The sequence below is a fragment of the Fukomys damarensis genome, unplaced genomic scaffold (assembly GCF_012274545.1).
Source record: "Fukomys damarensis isolate Sample0158 unplaced genomic scaffold, DMR_v1.0_HiC HiC_scaffold_30, whole genome shotgun sequence".
NCBI classification, from domain to species: Eukaryota; Metazoa; Chordata; class Mammalia; order Rodentia; family Bathyergidae; genus Fukomys; species Fukomys damarensis.
The window spans coordinates 40532477-40555017 of NW_022900942.1; the positions used below are offsets into that span (position 1 = coordinate 40532477).

The window sequence follows — 22541 nt, forward strand, 5'->3', positions numbered from 1 at the left end:
CTGAATATTTTGCTAAAACGCAAATTCAGATTCAGAAGGTTTGGGGTAGGCCCTGAGATTCTACATTTCTAACATGGTCCAAGAGGCTTCCAAGCCTGCCTTTCCCAGGACCACATTTTGAACAAGTCTCTAGCATACATCCATGTCCCACGTGTCCTCTGTTTTTCTTTCTTTCAGGTAGAGAAATGTAAGCCACAGGTACATATAGTGATTTCATATGACATCATAACTATCTGAATAGTACAGTGATTCTAGAACCTCGGTCTCCTTGGGTTCCTTCCTTACACAAACTCTCCACAGAGGAGTTACAGGAAAGAGGAGAAAGAGTACTTCCAGAAGGATAATATAGGCTGAATAGATACAGTCCTTAGGAGGACATGATTTGAACAAACAGGACAAAAGGGTAAGGATGATGCGATTTATTGAATAGTCATCACGGTGAGGAATATAAGAATAAGATTTATCTGCATATCAGATCTGAGCATTCTACCTTCAATGAGCAGCAGCTTTTGAATAAACAATGACACTTGTGTGTTTGCACTTCTCTCAATTATATAGTAAGTGAATCCAGACTGATGTGAAGATTGTTTATTGCTCTGACATTTTGTGACTCTAGTGAATCCAATTCTGCCAGAGTTGGTTCATTATTCATTTGACTTTTTGTTTTTAGTTTTAAATTTTCCTTTGTACCTCATATCTGACAGAGAGAAGACAAATGTTTAGGGCAAGGCCAACCCACTGTAGAAACTTGTGTGCATCTTGCTAAAGTCTGATTTCTTCTGTATATTTCCAGAAAAAGTGTGGTCAAGATGTCCAGCATAGGTAGCAGCCAATGAATTTAGGTTCACATTATGACTTTGGGTTTAATAAAGGCTTCGATCGTCATACATGAGGATTGAAATTAGAAGATGGTATCTTTATGTGGTACATGTTTTTATTCTGCATCTCTATTAAAAATGTATATCATAAAAATGCTAATATCAACATACCCTTGTTAGGATACACCACACGTACATCCATAACTCTAGCAAGGCAGGAGCTGGCTGAGGAAATTACTGGGTCTACTAAAGCACATAGAGAAGTATCTTGCTTGTATTATAGAAGTATCCTTCTTATCCTTAGGTTATCATTCACTCAGGCAATAATTTTTTCCTCACTAAAAGAACAAAGTTATCCAAATCTACTATCAACAGTTTCCTGTTTCATTTTATTATCATTGTATTTTAATGCCTGGTTTAGTTAATGAGATTTGAAAGTCCTATAATGAGAGCATTTGAAATAGAATTCATTAACGGGAAGACATTTTTTTCTACCGTATTCAGAAAATTACATGGTAATAAAATAAGAATATGATTTTTAGAGTCTCTAATACAAATTGAGTTTTATATGAATGATTTCAGTATCCAGTTCTGGGAAAGGGGAAAGACTAATTCAGCATGTAGGAGAAATAGGAATGACAATACATAGTATTTTCTGAGCCAGTATACCATGTCCAACTCCATAAGAGACGATAGGGTAAGACATGGCTCCTGCTTGTTCAATATTCACTGTCAAGTTAGGATGACTGACATACATGAACCAATTAGAAAGCAACATGAGATAAAGCAAAATTAAATTAGTGCTACACTGTTCTGTCTCAGACTGTAAGTGATAGCTTCTTCCAGAGACCTGGGAAGATGTGGCTGTGGAGAGTAGTAACATGAGCCACCAAGACAGAGCAGAGTAGGAAACAGCAAGGAGCAGGTCTAATTCATGCTGATTCTGTCTGGATGATTCATGTCTGATTCTGTCCAGTTACACCTAGTTTTTTTGTTTGTCTTTGGTTTGTTTCTCTTTTGAAAATAGATTTTCTATGGTTGTTACCAGTATTTAAAGAAATAAAACTAAGACTCAGAACATGTGGATTCAAGACCAAGTTTTTGCTATGCAAAAAAATTGTGCTTGGCATGAACTCGAAGAAAACCACCATTCCCAAGAAGAGATAGTAGGTGGCAGTGAGCTCACTTTTCCTGGAATAAACAAATGCCTTCTTTGGGTTGATGGAGAGCGGTGTCATTTTTGAGGACAGCAAATTATCTGTAATTAGACTTACTTTACTGTTAAGATCTCATCTAAGTACTGTGTTCAGTCAAGATTCCCTATATAGAAACTTGAAGAAGCTGTTCAATGTTTAAAGTCTGCAAGGCTTTGGGGCATGAACTGCACCCCTTTCGTATCTCTCAAAGAGGTATTCCTGGTGAAACCATCTCCTAAATGCCACTGCTTAGCTAAGAGGAACACAGGCAGAAGAAGGTACCTCCTTCAAGTTAGAGGGGCAACTGGAAGACATCTTGGGAGAGGCCCAGTCTTTCCTGGAAGATGAGGAAGTCAGTGGAACTCTCAATACTCAGCAACTGATGGCCAGAGAATAAAGACGTACAATGCCCCATGGTGACCAACTGGATCATTTACTTGATTGTGGAGGATACGGATGTGCAGGAAACACCCTGGGGGAGTCCTAAGTGGATTAGAACTGGAGGCGTTTCATAAGGACCTGGAACAGAGGAGAGAAGGGGATGAAAGAGATAGTGAAACTTGGGTCATTATTTGAAGACCCACATTCAAAAATAGTCTTAGAGCAACAGGGAATGTAAAACGCATCACACCGATAGTGTTTTGCCTTCCTAAAAGTTAGCTAAATTGTTGGGATATCATTGTTTTCAGCTTTTTTCTACTTGCATATGCATTTACTTCTTTCAGATTAGGGGTACACTTTCTCATTTTCTTAGTTATAGTCACGAGTAAATACAGAGAATGGTTATGACACTATTTTTTAAACTCATGGCTCTCTATATTTTTAGCCTTATATCTTTATTTGCTTCCTTTCAATTTTTGTGAGAGAATTTTGGTATTTTTGTTTGTCTCAAAACAACACCCCTTTGAGTTCAAGCTGAGGCCTGAACTTGCCCGTCACTCTTATGATCTTGCAGTTTTTATCTTGAGTTTCCTTTAAGGGAAAGTTCCTATTATCACTTATCTTGGGATTACCAGAATGATTCCTTCACATGTTAATGAAGACCCACCTTCATCCAAGTGAGATAAGAATATCTTATTTTTGAAATGGCAAATGAATCAAGGGAAGTCTTGAAAATTTTTTTTCATGGGGTTTTCTGAACTATAGCTTGGAAGCAAGATTTATTACCTCTCAAGTCACAAATCTCAAAGGAGAAGCATCTTCAGCTTTCTATGTCCATTTTGGATTTACATGAAAATGAAAGTAAAAGAAGTTAGATAGATGATAGATTGACAGAGAGAAAGAGAGGGACAGAGACATAGTCTCTGCCCTAGTGACCCCTAATAACCCTGGTTTCTTAATTTCTTCTGTGATGTCTATTAGCGTCTCTAAAGTTATTTAAGTAAAATACCCAAAACTCTTAAATAAAACTGTTTTGAGCTGAGTTTTGTCACTTGCTGTCAAAAAATTCTACTAATATATCAATCAAATAGGAGAGACGTAACAACACTTCAATCCATTGTTATTTTCTTATCTTCACTTGAAAAGTTGTAACAAGAATATCACCAATTCGAAGACAATTGCTTCCCACAGCCCTTATTTTTGTGAGGATAATACAGAAACATTTGAAGCAGTGATTTTTTTTTTTTCTGCAAGGACAGGTTAGGTCCACTTGATTCTTACTTTTATTTTTCTTGTCTTCATTCTTATTATTCTCTACCTAGAACATTCTTGTTACTATTATGTTATTTTAGCATTAGTTTGAAGTTTTATTATAACTTAAGCAATATGTCATAAATTTTCAAATTTCTATTATGTTTTCCATGGATTTTTAAAAATGTACATCATCTATTTGAAAGGCCTTGACTTTATCATGCACAGATGAGATATGTAGTTAGTTTAAAACTGTTTTCCCCTATTTATAAAGACAATATTTTGAAAAACTTAGAGGGGAGAGAACATTGATTCAGTGACATCATCATTTTCCTTAAAACATTTTCCTTCCATATCATAGTTTTGGTATTAGTCACTTGGTTGAAAAAATTTATCTTCTTTTCAAATCTCAATAATGAACATAGATTATTCTTGCAATCAGAAAATAAAATATTACAACGATAAAGAACTTTCATTTATTTTTATGCTACCCACATAAATAAGTTTAATAAGATTTTACTCATTTTGGTCTTCCAATTTTCTTTGTCTACCTGACATTTATAGGCCATGAAAGTATAAGTCGCTTAACATCACTGGCTCTCCGGTTCCTCATCTATACAGTATGAATATTAAGATCTTCAAATAAGTTAGTTAGGAGTGCGAAAGGAGAATGTTCCATTTTTAATGCCAGGTCCATTAACGATATGGGAAAGCTTTAAATCCATAAGGATTACATTTCTATTTTTTGTAGCCTTTCTAAATACAACGCTTTTTCAACCATGAGCTATCTGAACACCAAGACACAACAGAGATTATTTTATTTCTCTTAATTCAAATAACAGAAAATATATTTAAATTCAGATAAATAAAATTTACATTCCCTCAGACTTTCTATTTTCTAAAATTTGTTGAGTCCCTTCATGTTCAGAGTCCTAACATTTTTATGTGATGGTTTAGTAGTGCTGTTAGTGTATTTAGTAGGGAATAGATACTTTGTGTAAAATGCTTAATCTTTGATTAACACAAAATTGTTGCTCAGTGGGTTATGGAGATGAGTGTGTCTTTGGGTTCATGTGTAGCTTGGACATGAGACTCTTCAATTCCTCAAGAGAGAACTGGACAGAAAATAAATCTTGATAATCTAGGTCTGTGCCAAACAGAACCATATGATATTGGTGGAAAATTAACATTTCTGACAATTTGCTTTTTTCTCCATTGTATTTATATTATTTTCTTTCTCCCGAGCACCTTTTGCAGACTAAAATATACAATGATTGTAAAGAAGCTTGCAAATGGCTCCTTTACACTGTGCAGCATGGTGCTTTGGAATATTTTCTGCACTAAGACCTTTCATGGTCTGGTTTCTTTTTGTGCCTAGACTTCCTCTACACCCCACCTGAAATGTTAACCTCACCTCAGTAAATTATACAAGGTTTCCTCACATTCATCACTTTTAGACAATGGGATTCCCCTTGTAGCAAACGCTGCTCCTGAGGACCTCTTCCCAATCCCTTCTTTTAACAAATTTTGAAATTTTGTCCCTAACTCTCACATTAACCTCATATTGAAAAACACCTGTAGTTTTCCAACAATGGACTGGCATTGTTTTCCCTGCATATATCCTGTAGGAAATGACCTTGCTCTTATTTCTGTATATTTTCATATTGCTGAGAAGTTTTGCTTTTCTGGAAGAAATGCCATGATGAGTTTAAAATTATGCTAGCAATTTGGTAAGAAGATAAAATAATGAAGCCTATGTATACGTACACTTTTAACAATTTAAAATTTTAAAACGATTTAAGAGGATATTGGTGGATAAAGTAAATAAATTCTTCATGGAAGAAAAACGAAGTAAAATAATGCATTCTTAAAAGGGAATTTTTTAATTTATAAACTTTAAATGAATACATTTAATCAAGTAGAAGAATCTTAAAGCAGCTGGGCATGGTGGCACATTCCTATAATTCCAGCATTAAGGCAACAGGATCAAAATCTCCATCCCAGCCTCAACTACTTAGTGACTTAGCAAGCTCCTGTCTAAAAAACAAAAGGAGTTTCTGAAGATGTAGCTCAGTGGGAAGACCCTGGGTTTGATCACCAGTAACACAAAAAATGAAAAGAATCATAAAGTTTTGTTACTCAATGCGATGAGAGCTATATTTGAGCCATTATCTTTCAAAGAAACTCTTTATGTTTAAAACTCCCTCTTCAGAGGTCAAGGTCAAAGAGACCTTTCCTTTCTCATTTACTAGAGCTGGGAGAAAAATGTTCTTTTGACTTTACTGCCATCTGTTGTTCAAAAGGATAATTGCAGTTCTATTTTTTTTTTTTTTTTTAGTTTTATTGAGTTTATTGGTACATTTTAGTGATACAGTAGAGTTACATTCATTGTTGGGAGGTAAGGGGAAAAAATGAGAAGCAGTTCTATTTTTTTAGCAAGACCTTCTATCACCTGTTTATTAAAACTCTGACTCCTTTGTATAGATGATCCGAAACCTAGATCTTCACTTTGGACATATTCCCAAACTTTATATCCATATTCTCACTGTTTATCATATTTTCTATTTGCAGATTACAAAACTGCCACTAACTCAAGTTCTCTGTAAATTGATTCTTTAAAACTCCTATACATGTGTGCATGAAAGTGTGCGCACACACACTCTAAATTTTGGTGAACAGCATCATCAGCTACTTGTCAACTAAGGTAAATAATCCTATTTTGGCTTCTTTTGCCCTCTCTTTTCCCTCCAGAGATCACAAATTCTATTTGCTGATATTTCTTAAACATGTGCCTTTGACTCACTTCCAGCAATCCTCACCCTAGCTCAGGCTGTTATTATTTGTAGAAAAGCTGCCTCATGCTACCCCTCACTGATCCAGTGTTCATTTTCCAAATCGCTTTTCTCCTTTCCCCTACATGGCACAATAATTCTCGAATTTAATGCTGGGTTGTAGTTAGCACAACGTACCGAGCAAAAGTATATGCACATTTTAAATCCTACGCCAGACACCGCTCTCTTCCTAAGGAGCCATTGCAAAGGCAGGATCACAGGCTCTGCCCCAACAGATTTGGTAACATGACCAGCAAAATCTGTTTCTAACCTTCTTGATCTGTGAGGCCACTGAGAAAAATCTCACTGTAGGTACTCAAAACCGAATTTGAGTAGCAATACGGGCTGATGAGTGATACATAGTGTTCGTGAATACGTGCAGTCTCTTCAGCATCCATTTTAAAACCCTTGATTAATTAGCCCGAATCTGCCTTTAAATTCGATCTTCCATGATTGTTTGTCAGAGTTTCTCCTTTGTAGAGAAAGTGCTGCAATCACTCAGTGCATCTCCGTTTCGGGTTGCTTTTCTGTGATTCGTGTTTTAGCGTCTACCACTTCATTATACCTATTTTGCCAATATGTGAGGCTTCAAAATACTTCAGTTTTAGATTTCACCTCTTCCAAGTTGCCCTTTTCTTTACAGCGCAGTTATGCAGCACCACTAGCTTGCAGATAGAAAGTATTTCTGGAAAATGTATTAATTGATTGTTTTTCTTTCTAAATGGAATCATAGTGATTTTTAATGTCATTAAAAAAAGAGTTGATGTATACTTTACCTAGAGTACAATGCTGTGCTGGTCAGGGTTCAATTTGATGAGCTTTAACAAATATATAAATCCATGTAACCCAAATCAGATCCAGCTGAAGAAATATCTTTCTCATTCCAAAAAGTCTCCTCATGACCTTGTCCAGTCAATATATTCACAGAGGCTGCCTCTTTTCCCATTTTTATCATCATCAATTATTTTTGGTAGCATATTTTTTGTTTTTTTATGATGGTGTAATTTCTATAATAAAAATTTAAAAGTATAATAAAATTTCTAGGTCCTATGTGTATGATTTCATGAAAGCTAAGCATTTGACAAATACGAATACTTGAGTCACTCACACATTTGTGAAGATGTAGAATAATTTCAACACTGAAAATGTGTGGGTTTTTTTTTTTGTTTGTTTTTTTGAGACAGGGTCTCACTATGTAATTGAGACTGATCTGAAACTTCCTATGTAGCCCAGGCTGGTCTCAAACTCACAGCGATCCTCCTGCCTCAGCCTCCCGAGTGCTGGGACTACAGGTGTGCACCACTGAAAATGTGATTTTAAGAAACCACAAAACATTTAAAAAATGTAGTACTATTTTTTCACTTACATGAACAATATGTGAAGCATGGTTTGCTCCAACTGTTTTCAACATTGGCTGTTGTTATTTTTTTCATGTTTGCCATTTTGGAAGGTGGTGCTGGTTATCATGCTGTGGTGTGATTGTGTTTTCTTGATAACTGTATCTGTTTCTGGTAGTATTGGATTCCAGTAAACTTGGTGGCTTAAAAAAAAAATTAACCTTTCATGACTCTAGATACCAGAAGCCTTATCCTAAGTTGTTAGTAGTGTTGTACCTGCTTCTAAATTTCTAGCTTCTGGCAGCCCCAGGCATTCCTAGTAACACCAGTTCTGCCTCCCGTTTTCACATTTTCCTTGACTCTCCTTCTGATGGTTCCTCTGTGTGTCTGTCACAAGAAAGCTTGTTGCTGGATTTATAACCCACCCAGCGGTCCAGGATGATCTCCCTGCCACAGGATCCCTAACCTATGCACTCCTGAGAGTAGCACATAGACATAACTTCTGGAGGGCTACACTTCCGTTTCCTACAGTGAGATTGAACATTTTTTTTTCATTGGTCTTTACCTCTTCATATATCTTTCAAGGTAAAGTGTCATTTGTTAATTTTTTATCCTAAATGTTTACTTTTAAAATTTATTTGTGGGAATCATCATTATATTATAAAGAAAAGATCTCCTGTCTCTCTATATAAGATACACAATATCTATAATAGTTTTTGGTTGTGTTCTTAATGTAGTATGTTGTCTTTGGATGAAAAAATTAATTTCGATGAGGTCCAACTCACCCTTTGCTTCTTTCCTGATATTTGGGATCAGTGGTTATATTTCATTCCAATAAGACTTTGCCTACCTCCAAAACACAGATGGCATTATTTTGGGTAGGTTTGGATTTTCCACAATTTTTAAGATGTGGGATAGTATATCTGTGTCTCTTATTTCTCTTTCTAAGCACACTTATTCTGACATTCATGCATATCATAGCATGAACCGGTTTTCGTTTCTTTTTGCTGGTAGGGAATGTTTTGTGGCTATGAGAAACTTTGTGTATTCACTTCTTCAGAGATGTCTGAGTTCGTTCTACTTTGGGACTATTATAAAGAACATGAGTATGAACATTCATGTACAATTTTTTATATGGATATATATTTTTACATCTCTCAAGTAAATGACTAAGAATGGGATATTTGGGTCAGTTTGTAGGTATACGTTTAATTTTTTTGAAAGTTCCAAAATATTTTCTAAAGTTGCTATATTATTTTACATTAGTCAAGCTCAATTTCTATACGCTTTCCCCCAGTAGTTAGTATTGTGAGTGTTTTAGATGTATTAGTAGGATTCCTAGGTTAACTTGTCTTTCAAATACTCTTGGCTATGTTTTCATTTTTTACCTTTAGGACATATTTGCAATACGTAATGTTTAAACTTCTCGTGTGGAATCGGCACACATACACAGCACATCTTAATTCCTTTTTTATTCCCCTTTCCCTCCCTTCTCTCCATTTCTTGACCCCTTTTCCTTTTGAGAAAGATCTGTTACCCTACTTCCTATTACCTAACTTTTATTTTTCTCTTTATTTATACTTTTCGTACTTCATGTAAGATGTGACGTTTAAGCTTGTTTATCTGATTTATTTCATACATAATAGAGCGAAGGCGCATCTGTTTTCCTTCAAATGGTTCAAGTTTGTCATTCTTTATGGTAGAATAGTACTCCATTGTGTAAGTATAAATACATTTTCTTTATCCATTTGTTGATAGTGTTTGTACATATTTATATATTCTTCAGTACAATTTTTCTCCAATACATTCGCCCATTATATGACTGAGCAATTTATTTTTCATTAAAGAGTTTTGGTAGTTCTTATATGCTGAATATTTGTCTTTTATCTGATACATACTTTACAAAGATTTTCTTTCAGTTCATGACTTACAAAATTCTGATGAAGTCCACTTTACATTTTTTTCCTTATTTTTTCTTTTATGTATAGTTCTACAATGTATGTTTTTCTAAATTAAATCATAGCACGTAAAATAGTTGAGGGGAAATTTTTCATCTAGAAATTTTATGTTTCAAGGTTTACTTTCAGGTCAACATATATTCTGAATTATTTTTAATATTTATTGAGAGGTATGAATGAAAGTTTTCTTTTTTTGGCATATACAATACAATCTCCAGGACCACCTATTGAAAACTTGAATGCTTCTTCACTGAATTGTGATTGTACCTAAAAATGTCACAATCAGTTCTCAATGTAAGTGCAAGTTCACTGGATTCTCTATTCTGTTCCTTTAATCTGTCTTTATGCCAATGCCATGACATATTAATAATTATCTCTTTACAATATGTCTTAAAATAGAGCGTTCTTAATCCTCCAACATTGTTCTTTTTCAAAACAATTCTTTGCTTATTTTAGATCTTTTCCATTTCTGTATGAATTTTACAACCATATTGTCATTTTTTATAGAAACACATGCTATAAATTGGATAGGGATTAAAATTGATATTTAGAGGAAATGGATAGAATTACAATTTAATGATATGATCCATTAATATGACATATCTCTACATTGATTTATATATTTTCTAAATTCTCTCAGCAATACTTTTGTATCAGACTAGAGATCTGACATATATGTTGTCAGCTTCATCCCTAAGCAACTGATATGATTTATTCTACTGTAAATATCACATTTTGAATTGTTTTTGTTTTAAAATTTCAGTTTTCATTTATATGTAGATTACAGAGGAAAACTGATTTTATATGACTATTTTCTACAAATTTAATACACTTACAGCAGATTTGCAGCTTTATTATAAATTTTATGATTTTTCTCTATAAATGGTCTGCTCGTCTAGAAATAAAAATGTTAAGACTTTTTAAAATCTGAATGTCTTTAATCTCTCTCTTATCTCCTGTTACACCAACCAGAAACTGTAGTACAATGCTGAAAATAAATCTTGAGATCTGAAATACTTTACTTATTGCTCAAAGGAAGGAGGAATTGCTCAAATGTTTGATGTGATTCTATTGTAGGTGTCATTTAGTAAATTGAAGACACTATTTCTAGTTTTCTGGGATTTGAGAATCATTGGTAGATGCTGAACTTTGTTAAAGTTATTTTTCTGTCTAGTGAGAGAGTCATTTTTTATGACATTAGTTTGTTACTATGTGAATTACATTCATTTGAGAATGTCAAATGCATACTGGATTTCTGCAATAAGCCTCTGTGTTCGTTACTTTTCTCTCACTGCTGATGCAAAATACTCAACACGCAAAGTAAAACAGAAAGAGGTTTATTTAGCTCAGTGCACAGAGATTCCAGTCCATAATCAGCTGGCTCCAAGACAGAGTGGCTCATTGCAGAGGAACATCACAGAAGGGAAACAGCCCATGGGGCCTACACAGTAGCAAAAGCAACAAGGGAACCTTAAGAGAGTCTTTAGGACCCTTTTATCTTATCTAGACTACCGTGATTAGAGCAGTGCCTAACCAACTAGTGCACTGATTTAGTAAATATGCAACCTTAGTCCCAACATCACACACTCTGGATTCAGCTACCTCTGAAAAACCTACCTGTGACCACATGTGCCTTTGGGGTGACATCGAGACACAAACCATAACAGCCTCTTTTATAATGATGGGTCACCCTTACATATCTTGTTGGGCTTCAATTGCTAAAATTTTGTTAAGGATTTTTAAGTCCCTGCTTGTGAGAAATATTTATCAATTGTTCTTTATAAAATCCTTGTCTTTATTTGTAATAATGAGGTAATGATAGCATCCTGTAATTTCTTGAGAATCTTTCCCTTTTCTTCAATTTTCTAGAAGAGTTTATATAAATTATCATCATTTTTTTCCTCAAGCACTTGGTAGAATTCACCAGGGAAATTGTCCACTTCTGATTTAGGTTCTGGATTTTTTTTTTCTAAATTGCTTATCTGTATGATGAAAGCTTTAAAATACAAATCCAATACTTTTTTTTTTTGTCCTGGGGATTGAACTAGGGTCCTTGTGCTTGCAAGGCAGGTGGTGGAACCACTGAGCTAAATCCCCAGCACAAATTCCATACTTTAAGTTTGTATAGAATTATTCAGATTTTAAAATTTACTCTTAAGAGAGCTTTTGTAGCTATTGCCTTTCTATAAATATGTCCACTGTATGTTTTTTGTATCAGCACAACAGTGCTCACAATATTTCCTTATTATTCTCTTACTATAGGAAAAGTGTGTAGACCTTTGATGGCTTTTATTTCAGATATTGGCAATTTGTTTCCTTTCCTTTTCCTCCTGTGCAGCTTGGAAAGATTCTAACTCAATTTATTGATATTAAACAGCAACTTCTGGTTTCATTTCCTGTCACATTTTTCTATTTCACTGAATAATATACTGATCTTTATTTTTTCATTCAATTATTTTAATTTTACTTCCTTTTATTTTTCTAAGTAGAAACTGATATAATTGATTTGAGATTTCCTTGTTTTATAATGTAGAAAATTGATTGTCTATTTTAGTGATATAGTAAGTGTTTGAATATGTGCTATACTTTACTTACTATATTCAAAATACTTTCAATTTCCTGGTCTATATTACTTTTTACACATGAGTTATTTAAAAGTGTGTTACTTACGAAATATTTGGAATTTTTCAGAAGATTTTTCTTCGACTTTTCCATAATTTCACTGTGGTTTGAGAAAAAACATTTTATGAAAAGTCATTTAGAACTTAGTGAGACGTGTTTTATATTCTAGAAAATGGACTAATGTAGCAAATGTGTATTCTGCTGTTTGGAACATTGTAAAACATCAGTTATGTCAAGCTGGTTGTAAATGTTGCCTATATCCTTACTGTTTTCCTGTTCTTTTCTAATAATTTTTGAAAGATGAGTATATAATCTCAAATCTTTTGTTTGACAAGCTCTCCTTACAGTAATATTGGCATTTACTTAATGTATTATCAAGCTTTGTTTTAAAAGCCTAAATATTTACAGATACTATAGCATTCTCTTAATGAGTTGACCTTTATATCATTATGGAATGAACTACTTTATCACTGTCAATAATTACAACCCTGAACAATATTTCAACACACCTTCACAGAGCTATTTTAACTTTTCTTTGATTGGTGTTAACTTAGAGTATCATTTCTCATGCTTTTGCTTCTGATCTATACTTAGCTACAAATTTTAAGTGGGTTTATTGTGCATTTTTGTGCCTTATAATTGAATGTAAAAAAAAATCTCTGGCTTTTAATTGGGTAGCTAGATCATTTATTTATATTTAATGTGACTATTGATTTCATAACCTTTAACCTACCATCTTCCACTTTATTTTACATTTGTTTAAGTTATTCTTTGCTCCATTTCTTCTCTTTTTGTGCTCTTGAAATAGTTATATAACTTTTCGAATTCCTTTTATCCCTGTTAACCTGTGAGGCATAATTCTTCATTTTGTTATTCTAGTGGACACTTTACAGTGTATTATACACATCTTCATCTTATCTCATTCTACCTTCAAAGGTATTATGCACTACCTATAATTCAATTTACATTTATATTTGTATTTATTTTATATTTAATACTTTCCCTTTTTCCCTGTCTTTGCACTGTTAATATCATTCTCAGTGTATTTTTAGGCATTAGGTCCCACAATCCATTTTTATTATTTTAAAATTATTAATTTTAAATAATTTTTACCAATTTTATGTTTGCTTACATAATTACTATTTATAGTAATCTTCATTCAATTGCACAGGTTCACATTCTTGTATGCTCTCATTTTTCTTCTACATTAAGTAATTCTTTCAATATGTCTTTCAATATGGTCTATTGATAATTGTTTCAGCTTTCTGCAATGTCTAGATTTTATTGTCATTTATAAAAATTACTAAATATATAATCTTAGGTTTCGACTTCTTTCTTTTAATATATTAAAGATATTGCTTTACTATTTTCTTGCATTCCACAAGGAAAATGATTTATTTCTTAACTTTGCTCTGTATGTAATTTATTTTTTTCTCAAGTTGTATTTAAGATTTTTCTCTTTATTACTAGCTTTGGGCAGTTTTATTACGGGGAGTCATTTGTGTTATTGTCTTTATATTTTCTGTATTTGGAATTCATTTAAGTTTCTGCCTCTGTGGATTGTACACTTTTGTTAAAGTGGATAATTGTGGCCATGTATTTTCAAACACTCTTGTTTTTCTCTTCTTTGGTACTCTCTTTGTAATTTTCTAAATGAGATTATAGTTTTCCCAAAGCTCAATGATGCTCAGTTCATTTATTTTAGTCTTTTTACTTCCTGTGCTTATTTTAAATAGTTTGGATCGCCATGAAATTTGGGGAAGTTCTCCCGGCCGCAAGCCTGTGTCGATGGAAAGCTACCTCACGCATTCCTTTGCTCAAGCATCACAGTCCTCTGATACCTTTACTAGGGATTAAACCAGAAGTATCCCTGCCACGCTCTTGAGTTATTACATGGGCTGCACTCATAGAGTGAAAGCTCCCTAGAATGTGGAATCAAGATTTATACTTTTATATATTATTTCAATGGAATAGCATTAAATAGCTATCCTTTAATAACATGATTTTAAAGTTTTTCTTAAGAATGAGATAGATGACCAAGAATAGGACAAAAATTTCAAGACTGTTCAAACCACAGAGATGTTGACAGATGTAATTTCTATTGAACTTTTTCAATTTCAGAGATACACATGCAGTACAGAGGACATACAAATAGAGAAGTATAGACTCTCATTTTAAATAATTTCATCAAAATGTCATCGATGTTCTATACTGTTTATAACATCCTTTTTAGTACACATTTGAAGTATGTAATGATTACATTTATTGTGTAGAGTTGGTAAGTGTGCAAAACAAACATTAATTCTTCTTTTGTCCCCTACCCACCCCCAACCTTCCCAGCTCCTTCCAACTTTTGGTCCTTTTCCCATTTACAAATGTTCTATTTCCACATTTTTCTATTTTGTTCCAACCACTCCTCCTCCTCTCCCTCTCCCTTGCTCCATCTCTTGTTCCTCTTCTAATTTAAGAAAGATTTCCCTACTTCCTATGAACTATGTTTTATTTATAGTTTTAGGTCTATTTTGTTTTTCTCATATGAGAGAAACCGTGAGATACTTAAACATATGCAGCTGATTTATTTGACTTAACCTTATGAACTCCAAGTACATCTATTTGCCTCAATTTATCATCTTTTATAGTAGAGTAGTAATTCATTGTGTTCTTTCTTTATTCACTCATCTGTTGAGAGGCATATAGGCTGTTTCCAATATTTAGCTATTATGAGTTGCACTGCTATAGATGGTGATGAATGTATCATTATAGTATGATGACTTTAACTCTTTCAGGAAGACTCATAGAAGGGGAATAGATGGGTTCAGTAGAATTTCTAGTTTTTTCGGGAACTTCCACACGGCATGACCGCAGTGGTTGTATTAGTTTACATTCCCACTTGCAGTGTAGAAGGGTTCATTTTTCCATGAAGCCTAGCCATAGTTTTTTACTATTTGAGTTCTTTATGATAGCCATTGTTTTTTGAGTAAAATGATATCTCGGTGTTGATTTAATTTGCATTTCTTGAATGGCTAGTGATGCCAAGCATGCTTTCATGTATATTTTGGCAATCTTTGCTTCTTGTTTTGAAAAGTGTGTTGTCTTCTACTTTGGGGTGGGTCTAAATGTTTTATTTCTTTGTATATTTTAGATATCAGTCCTTTGTCCAAGGAAGAGTTGACAAAATTTTTCCCATTCTGAAGATTGTCTCTTCGCTCTGATGGTTTTTTTCTCCTTTAATGTGAGAAGCTTTTTAATTAGATATGATCTCATTTGCTGATTCTCAGCATTATTTTCTGTATTATTGAGTTTCTTTTCAGAAAGTTCTTATTTATCTTTATGTCTTCAAGAGTTTTTCCTATTCTAATTATACAATTTTTTAACTTAGCTAATACAAAAATAACAGCAGAGGTTATACTAGCCTGGACATAGTCTGCCAAAACCCAGTGTTTCTGTCTACGGGTAAATTGTTCACTATAACAGTTGGCATAAAAGGAAGAACAGTGAAATGAGATTAACAAAACAGTATTTGCCAGGATGGATATACATTTTCAGATTTGAGTAAACTGGAGTTTACATACCAGTTTCACCAAGTCCAGGGTATTTTTTACTAAACATTTTCATCAAAGAAATATTGCTAAAATATTATATGTAATAAATAGTGTATGCCTTGTATATTTGTGCAATAAGTTTCATGTTATGGTGTAGTCTTTTTTCTGCTGTTGAACCTAACCTCTATGACGACTTTTGGAGCCCAGTAATAATCCTAGAATTGCAAGTTCTCATCGCATTACTGCATGTTGTCCACTAGATGGCAACGTATGCCCATTTGATGTCTAAGTACAATACTAGGAAGCATGACGTTGCACACCTGTACCCTGAGACTTGATCGCTCCTTTGTTCATCAGCCAGCACTTACACCACCTACTATGTGTCGGCCTAAATATTATGGATACAGTGATGAATAGCATACTGATAACTATATGCACAAACCAAGATATTAGGGGCTACCATAGAAAGCAAATTACTCATTCTTTTTCTTCTTCCCTCTTACGAAACTACAGCTGGGGGACGAGTGTACAAATCATTTATCATATGGAAAATGCTGGTCATAGAAAAACAGGAAGTGTCTGAGGCTTGCAGATTGACCTCCAGCTGGAGAAATCAAGGAGTTCTTCTAAAAGGCATCACGTAAAGGACGGGTTTAGAACAGATAGAGTTCCAATGAGGAAAAACACCTGAGAGCTTCAGACAGAAGGAATAGCTGAAAGGAAAACTACAGTTCACATAAACTCCCTACTCTGTCTCCAGGTGTTTCTCTAGTTCTAATAGTGGAATTAACCGCATTCTCAGGCAGGTCAGCTAATTTTGGTAGGCACCAGCTTTCTTCTCTTTTGATGAGTTGATTGAACTCGCATTTTCCTTGTCTCTTATGTCAAAAACATTAAACTCAAAGACGAAGTGGCCCGAATACGCAGGATGTAGGGAGTGGGATTGCTGTATTGCAGGCTAAGGTGTGAGGTCCAGTAAGAGGTTGCTGTGGCCTGAATTATGATCACCACCATGACATTCATGTGCTGATGTTCTAATTCCTGGGTCTTCAGTACGTGACTGAATTTGGAGATATGGATTTTAAAGAGGTGACTAATTTAACCTAACTTACTGGTTCCCTCTTTGGACACCAGCAATGCACTTGCACAGAAAAGAATATGTGGCAATACGGCCAGGAGGTGACATTCTGCGAGCCAGAGAGAGGTTCCTGAAGAAACGCAACCTGCTTATGTCTTGACCTCAGATTTCTGGTCTCCAGTATCTTGAGAAAATAAATTTCTGTGCGTAAGCCACCCAGTCTCTGTCTTTTTGTTAGGATGGCTCTAGTGTTTTATTTATTTATTCATACTTTTATAGCTCTTGTTATAGCAGACCTTGATAACAAGCTTGGAAAAATAATCAGGGCCTAAAGCTGAAATGGAAATTTACTATTTAATTTGGTCTTAAGAAACTATAAAAAGTTATGAACACCAACAAAGGACACTCTTGCTAACATTCAAAGAGCCGCTTAAATCTTTGAAAGTAAGAACATGGCAGAAAGTGCACCATTGGGGAAGCATTCGAATAGCTTTTGAAAACAAGAAATAGAGTTAAAGTGGCAGAGCGATGTCCTGAGCTCTATCTAGACCTTCCTTCAGGGAATCACCGTCTAATGGGTTCTCCAACTGAAGTCTCTGGGGTTTTACAAGGTCTTTGACCTCATTCTGCTCAGCAAAGACATGTGGCTGCTGGCCACCCTCCTTCCCTAGGATGTTTTGCTGGTTGAATAAGAGAACTGTTGAGAAAACGATTTAAGCTTTACAGAATGCTGGGCAAATACAGATCCTAAGTGCTTTTCATTTTGTAAGAGACTAAAAGCCCATAGATTCTAATCTCCTGAATTAACAGTTGTCTAACAAAGTACACTGTATGTACTTAAGACAGTAGACTTATATTCTTCTCCTGACTCCTAACACAACATAGACTGAAGTCCCTTTTAATGGTTACTTTTATAGGATCTGAACAATTTTATAGAATTTAATTGGCATAAACTTGATAAAAAACTAAGAGATCAAAGAAAGTATCCACCAAGTTCTGAAAATTCTTTAAATCAGAATTAAGCTTATGATCATGGGTAAGTTCATCATGTTTCTCACACACACACAGGTGGGGGGGGAGGGAGAGAGGAAGAGGGAGAGAGGATCTGTTAAAAGTTAAAATGATCACAAACAGGAAATAGTCCTATAAATATGACTGGTTATAATGACAGCAAAATTCATGTCAAGTTAAATTTTAGCGGCATTTTACAATGGTGTTCCATTGAAATTTTACTTTCTTTAATTGTTGTAGAACACTTTTTGATATTCCACTCAATTTTGCCTTCCTTTGATTTGTAGCCAGAGGCTCTCATTTCTTGACATTTTTTTTTATTTTTCAAACAGTAAATATCTTCTGTGTTGTAAACCAATAGCACTTTGATTATTTGACATCAAACTATTTCTTTTAAGCCTACACATTTTAGCTAAAAATATTCCAAGTGCTTTGTATCAAGCAGCCCAAGATATGAGTAGCTTTTTCTTCCTTGCCTTCCTTGCTGCATTCTTAGTCTTCTTCCAGCTCCATGTTTCCCTTATTGAGGCCTGCAACTTGGCATTGATTCAGCTCTAGATGGGTGGTTGCTGAACTCATTTTAGAAATCTCTCAGTCACTATATATAGTTTTTTCATTATCAGTTTCTTGCTCTGTGCCATTCACTTAGTACACAATCAATATTTTTAGTTTTGGTATTCCAGGAATAAAATTTTAGGCTTAAATTAAGGTTTTAGGAATCCCTACCTTGTGATCTCTTCTCCTGTTCTTCCATTAAGTCAAATCTAAACTCAAAGATATTTTCTAAAATAGTATAGATAAATTTGGGCTTTCCCAGTCCTCTTTGGTGGTTAACAAAATGCTAAAGCCATTATTTAGACATATAATGTTTGAAATAATGCAGAAGTGGTTATGTTTTATATCATTCAGAATGATGAAAACACTTCCTTGCTACAGGACACAAAGCAATGTTGATTCGCAGCACAGATGTGAGTAGTCAGACTCTGTGTCCTTTGCGTGTGTATTTTTCATACTTTGCTAGCAGTGATGATGAAATATTCACAATATGGCTGAAAAGGGAGCAGAGGAGGACCCAAAGCTTGAATTACATGTCTCTCCCACCCTATCCTTCAGTTTCGCAGAGATATACTGGCTTCACTTCTTTGTATGTGAAGCTGTCAATCAAAATAGGTGTTCTTGGTGTTGTGATGCCACTCAAAATGGAAACCGTGCAAGTGAAACTGCCACTCAAAATGGCTGTCGGCAAATGGAGCTGTCAGTCATTTTGAACAGTTCAGTCTGTTGCATTGTCAATAACATGGGCTTGTATATACTGATAGCTGCTTCTTCACATTTGAAACTTTTGATTGACTCCTTTGTGTGTAGTTCCTTGAACTCTTGCTCTTTGCAATAAAAAAAAACAAAAAGCAAAAAAAAAAAAACTTTGCATCATTACCTTTGCTTTCCCCCAACACCAATGCTGACCAACAACTAAAAGAGGAGTTGTAGGATACTTGGCTTACATTTGTGGAGTTCTGGGTTCTATCCTCAGCAATGCAAAATAAGTAAAAGGATGAATGAATGGCATGAATGAAAGGGGCTAGTGAGGAGAAAATAGTTATCACTAATAAAAGCAGATACGAAACTAGGTGGGATCCCCACTCAGCTTGTCATCCTCACAAATGAAAAAGGACGGGGCATAAGCCATGGTAAGCAGTAGGGGCATTTATTCACGCTCTCATTCATTCACTAAATAAACCTTCATGCTGTGTCTAGGGGGAACCAGAAACTATCACTTAAAGTAAGACATCGATGTGCTCAGGGGAAAGTATGACCACAAGAGCCGCATTTCTCAACAGGCTGTGAGTAAAATGTGCTATCCTGTGAGGGTGCTAGTTTGTCTGCTTCTCTGCATTTATCGGCAGTTTCACCTATGTGATGAAATCTCTTCCCTCGCTCCCTGGTGTGTTCTCACAGGTGATGGTTTTCCTTTAATCAGTAACTTAGTGGATTCAACTGGTCAAAATTACTTTGGCTTGAACCTACAATGCCAAAGGTCTCGGATTTGGTGGGGTACTGTTTGAAGATATATCTTCAAAGATATATTGTTTGAAGACAAAGTGTTAATTATAAAAATACTTTAAGCTAAAATATTTAACATAGGACATTCTAGCCACATTGAATAGCAGAGGGGGAAATATTATAATGTGTACTTTCAGCTTCAATCAGCACCCAAGGAAATTATAGCTCTGCATTTGCAGAAAACATAACTTGTGTTTGTTTGTTTATTTGGTTGGTTGGTTGCAGTAGTACTAATGGCAGAATTTAGGGGTAAACAACCACTGAAATGTTTAATCATTTATTTTGAGCCAAGCTCTCACTCAGATGCCCAGCCTGGCCTTGAAATTGCAGCCCTCCTACCTCAGTCTTTCAGGTAGCTAGGGTAACAGAAGTACACTTCCATACCTGGCCTGCACCTTGCTTTTTGTTACTCTGTTAAAAATCAGCACTGATGGACCATGGATTTAGCTCAGTGGTTCTTCTGCCTTACTCACAAGCTCAAGGTTCTGAGTTCGATCCCCAGTACAAAAAAAAAAAAGTCAGCAGTTTTTAACAAGGATAGACTTTCAGTAAATAATATTAATTAAAGGTCTTGGCCAAATTAAGGTGTGCAACAAGGGGTTTTTCTCTTAGCAGTAAGATAACTAGAGATAATTTTTCTCAAATAGGCCCAATGTCTGAAATAATAAAGCATGTTCTCATTTATGTGTAGTCAGTGACTCAGCCTGGTTCTACATATTCCTTTGTGTTATCCCACATAGAAATTTAGACTTTTTTCATATGCAGCACAATTAAATTCTAGGACTTGATTCTTCTATTGCACCAGTGAAATTCAGCGTCTAACACAGTGATAGCCTAATCCTTCTCTATCTAGGAGTTAAAGCAATTTTGACAATTAAGAGCTAACTTAAAAATGGATTATATGAGAAAATGAAAAAATGGAAATAAAGTGTTTGTAAATGGGGAGGGGAGGCGGGGGTGAAGGGAGGGCAGCGACATGGGGTGAAAATGAGAACAAAGTCCTGTCATGTAGAGGTACAAGATCCCAATAATGAATGTCACTGTACTGTATACCTAAAGTGTACCAATAAACTCAATTAAAAAATGGATTATATGTATTCCTTACCATCTCCACTTTTGAAGTCCTCCTTTTCCCAGGAAGGTGAAAATCTTCAAGTACTTAGTTATGTACCAAATCTATGATATGTTGGTCACTGATTAATAAGCCTCCATCCATGAACCACAATTCAGTCTTTGCTGCAACTCCAGGTTTTATTTGGCCTGGTTCTTTCCCAACTGATACAGTTGCTCTTAGACAAGTTCCACTAGAATACGCTGAACAACTTCTACATTATTTTCTTTCGATCAACTTCACGAACACGTTATGCCAATAATCTTGATACGATTGATTCACGAGTAGATTTCATATCACTTTCTTCCTTTCGGTTATGATCTTAGTTATCTCTCCTTGCTACGTCTTGTATTCTTAATTTATTCTAAATTTCTAGAGATAGTGTTTGGCAAACACAGTGTGAAAAGCTTTTCATTGGGGAAAAAAGTGGCCTCTGTGCTTCTGATGAAACTAATATGAATTTCTTTGCTGAACTTCAAGAGAAGTTTGAATTAAGTAATTTTCTGACTTCCTTTTCAGGTCTAGTTTTTTTTTTTTTTTTTAGCTTTATACTAACAGGCAGTTGAAGGAATAAGGGAAGTGAAATCGTTTTCTAGAAAATGTGTGTGGCATCAAGATGCATGAACTAGGACTAACAAAGCACTGTGTACGTGGTGGTCGTGTTGCTCAGTGTGAAGCCGGGGGAAGGATACGTCTTATGAACAAAATAAATACAATAAATCGTACACAACTAGGGAGTTTAAAATATGTCAATGAAATTGTTAAAGCTGAACTTTTCATAGTTATGATTGTACTTTCCTGGATGGACACCAGGTGGCACAAACACTAGATTTCCTGAAATGGCGAGACAGGCGTATCTTTGGGAAAAACAAACAAAAAACAAACAAACATGTAGTGGCTCAGCTGTTTCGTGTTCACCAAAATAGAAAAGCCTTGTTTTAAGAATTATTGAGACAATCTTGTACTTCAAACAGCAGTTGGACTTGGCTACTAACTGCAGTAGAGTGTGTTTGTAGTGAACACCCTGTCAAATATTGGTTATTGATGTTTAAATGCAGCAAAGGCATTAAAAGGCTGAGGATGGAAAATAATTAGGACACAAAATGCGAATGCAACTCAGAAGGAAAATGGACACAACAGTAGAAGAAGAAAGGAATGTAGAAAAATGACTCCTGAGGAAAAAACGGGAGAAAGGTTAGCAAAAGATTAAATGGGTGACAGGAATGAGGAGAAAGAAAAAAAGAATGTCACTGAGAATTCCACGGAGGAAGACAAAAGAAATAAGAGTTTTCCAAAGAAAAAGACAGGAAGAGAGGCTAAGTGTTGAGATGAGTGATAGAGATC

General features: G+C 34.9%; 1 long non-coding RNA gene across 1 annotated transcript in view; it reads left to right on the forward strand.

Moving 5' to 3' along the window:
* The first annotated feature begins 326 nt into the window (after positions 1-326).
* LOC104856954 overlaps positions 327-22541 on the forward strand; it is a 31719-nt gene continuing 9504 nt past the window's right edge. The window contains exons 1-2 of the long non-coding RNA XR_778749.1: positions 327-403; positions 6218-6350. This is a non-coding gene — a long non-coding RNA (uncharacterized LOC104856954). The remainder of the gene's footprint in view (positions 404-6217; positions 6351-22541) is intronic.